The 6176-nt window shown below is 45.4% G+C and overlaps 1 pseudogene; it reads left to right on the forward strand.

Moving 5' to 3' along the window:
* The first annotated feature begins 3213 nt into the window (after positions 1–3213).
* On the forward strand, positions 3214–5320 carry LOC123175166 (probable flavin-containing monooxygenase 1; annotated as a pseudogene).
* The last annotated feature ends 856 nt before the right edge of the window (positions 5321–6176 follow it).

Below are 6176 nucleotides of genomic sequence, written 5' to 3' on the forward strand. Positions count from 1 at the left end.
TATTTAGCAGTCCGGATGTATGAATTACAGTTTTCAAGAGACAAATGTGGGGGAGCTTTGCGGGAATCCGGCACATGCACGGTTGATAGGGATGGCAGTTTTGCCCATAGGTATGGGTACCCACGGGTACCCTACCTGAAAACAATGGTATGGGCAAGACATTGAGAGATTTTATACCCATGTGTAATGGGTATCCATACCCACAAAATATATGGGTAGGATATTGCGCCCATGGACAACCCAATGAATACCCCGAGAAAGTTAATAAATGAAAATAACTCATATGAGATGTGGGGTCATCATCCAACTCCTATGGCCCACCCTAGTCTCGATTCCTTAAATCGGGCATAGCTCAAAGGCCCATAATCACTCGCCACTCCTCATATGTTCCGTTGAAAAGATGAAATCTTGACTCTTGGCTATCAAACTCCTGTTCAACTCTCGAACCAGCGATCGCCCATTCCCACCACCACCTCCCACTGTACCAGGCTTCCACCAACCGCCGCTCATACTCCCTTGATGCCTCCAAGAGGCCACCCACCGTGGCAGCCGATGTCAGTGCTATATTACTCGCCCATGATCACTTGAATTTTAAACTCATTTCTCTACTTTTTAAAAATTTAAATGCTATATATTATACCCACTGGATACCCATTTGGTATAGGATACCGGATGGGCATGGGCATGGGTATTGAAATGGGTGGGCAAAGAAAGCTTCTATGGGTATGGGTTTCGGCAGAAGGATGTTGTACCCGCCCATACCCTACCCATTGCCATCCCTCGGTCCCACTCTTCTCTCGCTTCCCCCCAATGCCAGATAAGGCTGCAGATTGCCAGACGGGAGCTTGGGTGGGCGGAGGGGAGTGGAGTGGAGTGAAGTGGCTAGGGTTTGGTCCGATGCAGAAGGGGGAAAATATCTGTGGGGTCGGGTGGGCCAGCGACGGCTGGGGTCGACGTGGTGGACGTGTCCGGGCACACCCGTATCCGCCCCATATTAGGGATGGATATGAGGGACCCCGGTCAGCCCAAGTGTTTGAGGCCCGATTCAGGCGCTCATCTGGGTTGCATTTTCGTGAGCGATCAGTGACTGGGACGTCCGCCCAGGTGTTTGAGACGGTTTTCGGCACCGGGCTGTAGATGCTCTAAAGGGCATGGAAAATACTACATGCTTGTTGGGGATACACATAACAGGTAGGCCCACGAAGGGTCGAAATATCATGAAGCATGGGGTCCACACATCATATGGGTTCAGATAAATCTCATACAGTGTACTATTCACTCGAACATATCAACGTATCGTCCACTCTGAAGACGGTTAACCACTCTGACGTATGGCTCACTCGGAAGACAGTCAACCACTCAGTCGTATGGCTCACTCGAATATGCGAAGACCAAACAATCGACAAGGCAGTCGAAGCATCATTCTCATAGTGGAGGTTTCGTAGTGGGCTGACATTATGACATTCATGCCCCTCTTTGTAACATAGGAGGTGAGGGGGTGGCGCACTCTATATAAGCCACCCCCACCACTAGACTAAGGGGCTCTTCTCTGATTCCTCCCCCTGGCTCTCTCCCTCGCCATTAGTCTCAGGACTAAGCTCAGTCATGGGATTTGTTCCTCTCTCTCACACACACATTGTAATCTCTGGATACATACTCAGATAAAACAAAACCTCTCCGGAGCACGAGACGTAGGGTTGTTATCTCCACCGCGAGAGGCCCGGACTCGCTAAAATCACCGCGTCACCCATATGCATCTCGATATATCATGCTCCTTTACCCTATCCCTTATAATTGTCGAAATCGTTCCCACGACAGAAGAAGGATCTATGGACGGTATCTAGTTTTTTGTTAATCTTCTGATGGATTCTAAAGACGGACATGAAGTGGGTAACAAGGGCGTCGAGAGTAGAGGAAATGAGAGTGAGACGAGCGCCGCAGGAAAGATGCTTCGCGGCCCATCCAGAGAGGTACTTTAGAAAGCGTTGGATGATAGGTTCAAAAGCGGAGGACGAGAGGCGCTGCAGGTAATGGATGTAGCAGTAGCGTGTGTCTTTGGCAGGCGTTGCAACTACCGCTCCACCCGGCCTGTACCATAGGGCCCACTTATCAGAAACGCGTGGTATGCACACCGGCGCTACTACTAATATGTATATGTAGTGTGGGGCTGTGTGCCGCGCTACTACTACTTAACAATAGTGTGGGGCTCTTACCCCATGCTATTGCTTAGCATGTACCTGTAAGGTATTTCCTAGTAGTGTCTCCTTCTAACATAGGTGTTACAGTGCCGGGTCGTCTGAACCTTGGCCAACTCTTCTTCCTGGCATGCACAAAAGGTATAGAAAGAGTGATCTCTCTAAGCCTTTGCCTTCGCGCAAATGAGAATATGTGTTTGCTTTCCACACAACGCAATTTCTCGACTGTTTGCTGCATTGTCCCTGTCCGCTACATTACCGTGCCCATCACTACATCAACAACACGTGTCGAGTATGAGTCGAGCCTACGCCGGTCCGCATTTTGTAACGTTGTTCCACTACAACCAAAAAATACACGGATGTTGGAAATTATACTAAGTATTTAGAATGCAACCTCCTGCTAAATTTTGGAATCAAAACACTACAATGTAAATGCTCCAATAATATGAAGATATCTTTACTGTATAAGTTTGGTGGTCTACATTGTTGTCCGGTTTCATGGCTGTGTGGCGTGATTTGTCTAGTGGGGGCACCAAGCTAAGCGTGCAAGGAGAAGTTACGTAGAAATAGTGCCCGTGGGACACACGAGTAGGATTACTGTACCAGAAGACTGGCCGGTGACTTCCTTTGCAAATACACGAGTTTAATTGAGCAGCCACCCAGTCTTCTCAGCCGTCGACCAAAGATATTATTTTTTGTGGTTAAGTAACCACTTGTGCTGGTATCCATGAAGCTGGTCCAGATTTCATCCGGAACAATACTCCAGCCAAACATCCGTCAATGTCATGTGAGTGTCGTGGCATTCCTTAAACGTGGAGGAAATTTTGGCTCCATGTCGCCACATGAATGCGCCGAGCACAACGACGGCGACGGATACAGTAGCAGCAGTTGAATAATCTTTAATTCATATTTTTCTTGTTTAGATTTGGAACGGACAATTCTACCTTGCTCTCTCTCTCTCTCATCGCCCAGCAGCTATATATACACACAAATCGGCGGATCGATGGATAACACAAGCATGGGCATGGGCATGGAGAACAAGAGCGTTGGCCATCATCGGCGCTGGCGTGAGTGGGCTGGCGGCGTGCAAGCACCTGCTGGAGCGCGGGTGCCGGCCGGTGGTATTCGAGGCGGACACCGTCGTTGGCGGCGTGTGGGCGCACACCCCGGACTGCACCAGGCTCCAGACCGAGCGCACCATGTACCAGTACACGGACTTCCCGTGGCCGGATTCCGTCACGGAGGAGTTCCCGAACAACCGCCAGGTCGCCGCCTACCTCAATGCCTACGCGCGCCGCTTCGGGGTGCTCGAATGCATCCGATTCGGGCACCGCGTTGCCGGGATGGAGTACGTCGGTGTCGCCGAGGAGGAGGTGGCGGCGTGGGACGAGTGGGCTGGCTGCGCTGACGCATTTGGCTCTGGCAACGGCAAGTGGCGCCTCACGGTGGCCGACGCCCAGGGTCAGGTGCAGGTAAAGACTAAAGAACTAGCACTGCTAGAAATTTCGCTCCTAGTTAAAAAAATTCACATACGGGATTGTTCGTAAACTTTCATTTCCTTCCTCCAGGTACACACGGCAGACTTTGTGATTCTTTGTATTGGAAGGTTCAGCAATGTTCCCAACATACCTAAATTGCCTCCTGGAAAAGGCCCGGAAGCATTTGATGGAAAAGTGATCCACTGCATGGACTATTCCAAAATGGGTAGTCAGAAAGCTAAGGAGATGGTCAAGGGCAAGCGTGTGACTGTTATTGGCTATGGACATTCGGCCCTTGACATCGCTAATGAATGTGCAAGCTTGAACGGTACAAATGTGCAATGCTTCATTTTGAACAAAACTTCATTTTGCTCACACAAAGGACAATATATCATATTTAGAGTGTGTTCACCGAAGCATTAGTATATCCATTTTTGTTCATCATTCCAATTAAGAAATTTATGTGCCTTGTCTATAATGCTTATATGGTATTCATTTTATAGTTTGCGGCATAAAAAATGAAACCTCACTAATATAATATGTGCATGACTTATTTTTTTTTAGGTACTGAGAAACCATGCACAATGGTTGTCCGAACCAAGCAATGGGTCTTACCGGACTTCTATGCTTGGGGTATCGACATATCAAAATTATATCTAACTCGGTACGGTGAACTCCTTATTCATAAGCCTGGCGAAGGCCTCTTCCTTAGCTTGTTAGCTACCATCTTGACTCCATTGGTACGGCAACATTTTGCCTTTATTTATACAAGTTACAACCTTAATATTATTTAAAGTGTAAATGTTTGTATTTTTAGACTTAACACCTAACAAGTCTATCCTCGTTTTGTGTATGAGTAGAAGTTGATGTTTTCAAAGTTCGCCGAGAGCTACTACTCCATTACAATGAAGAAGCATGACATGGTTCCCGACCATAGTTTTTTTGAGGGGATGGTGGGATGCTGGGTTGAACTTGCACCCAAGGATCATTACAAGAATCTAGAGGAAGGCAGCATCTTGGTTGAGAAGTCAAAGACCTTCAGCTTTTGCAAAGAAGGTGTGCTAGTTAAAGGTGAATCTACGTTGGTAAAGAGTGACATAGTTATCTTCGGAACAGGATTCAATGGCGACCAAAATATCAAGAGCATGTTCACATCGAAATACTTCCAGAGTATTTTGAGTGGCTCAACATCCATGACTCTATCACTGTACAGGTCATCACCGATTTTCATTATTTTATTTACTTCAAGTATCTCTGAAAAGTTTCTAATTTATTTGGTATACATTTTCTCACAGGGATTGTGTACATCCCAACATTCCACAACTCGCAGTCATCGGATATTCAGAGAGCTATGCAAATCTCCACACCTCAGAACTACGGGCCAAGTGGCTAGCACATTTCATGGATGGTGGATTTAGGTTACCGAGTATTAAAACAATGCATAGGGATGTCCTAGAATGGGAGAAGTTCATGAAGCGGTACTCTCATGGCGGATTCCATGCATTCTGCATTGGACTTTTGAATAACTGGTACAAAGATAACCTATGTCGGGACATGGGATGCAACCCAAGAAGGAAGAATGGAATTTTTGCTGAGTTATTTGAGATCTATGGTCCAAGTGATTATATTGATCTTCACCCTAAGTAAGGGTAGATCTTAACTAATTATTCCCTTGTATGGGTTTAATTACTAGTCTATGCTTGTTCCAATATGTATCTGCTTCTCGAATACTATATTACCTGCTGGCTTATTATTTATCACAATTCAATAAAACGTGTTGTCATTCACCGTTCCCTATGTGAAATGACTCTATTGATATTCGTATATAGACTAGCAACTTCATACAGTAGCAGTAACAACATACATCTAAAAAGATCCCTTCATTACAACTAAAACCATCAAAAGCAATTATTTTTGAGTACCTTTAGGTGGAGGATGTTAACAACCACATGTCCGACATGCCACAATTAAAATAATGTCGATAATAAACATCATTATAACATATATGAAAGCCTTTTTATTGACTCATAATATCGAAACAAAAAATAGACCGCGGCCTAACTTCTTATTAATAAAAAATAATGCCGCATCAAGAGAATATAAACATTGTGAACAAACACTTGACCTTTTTAAGATAATGATGCATACAACAAAAAGCTAACACACACATCTATTTATCTATTTATATATAAAAAGTGCTTTATGGGGTGTCCAGAAAAAAGAGAATTAGTCTAGAAAACCTCATAATAATTAGAAACATCCGGCCATCAATTTAAACCCATCAGGCAAGCACAACCAATGGATTAAAAGATCAAAAATATTACCCACCAATGCCCTTAATAAGTTATCTTTGCCACCCAAAAAAGAGAGAGAGAGACAGCTCCACCTAAGCGCACGTACGTATCTTTACCTGGGGAGGAGAAATAGGACACTCACGCCCTCCCATCAAGAAAAGGAAAAAAAAGTAAGCCATAGACTTGTCATCCCTAGACTTCTCATCCTA

Source organism: Triticum aestivum, unplaced genomic scaffold (assembly GCF_018294505.1).
Source record: "Triticum aestivum cultivar Chinese Spring unplaced genomic scaffold, IWGSC CS RefSeq v2.1 scaffold14302, whole genome shotgun sequence".
Classification (NCBI taxonomy): Eukaryota; Viridiplantae; Streptophyta; class Magnoliopsida; order Poales; family Poaceae; genus Triticum; species Triticum aestivum.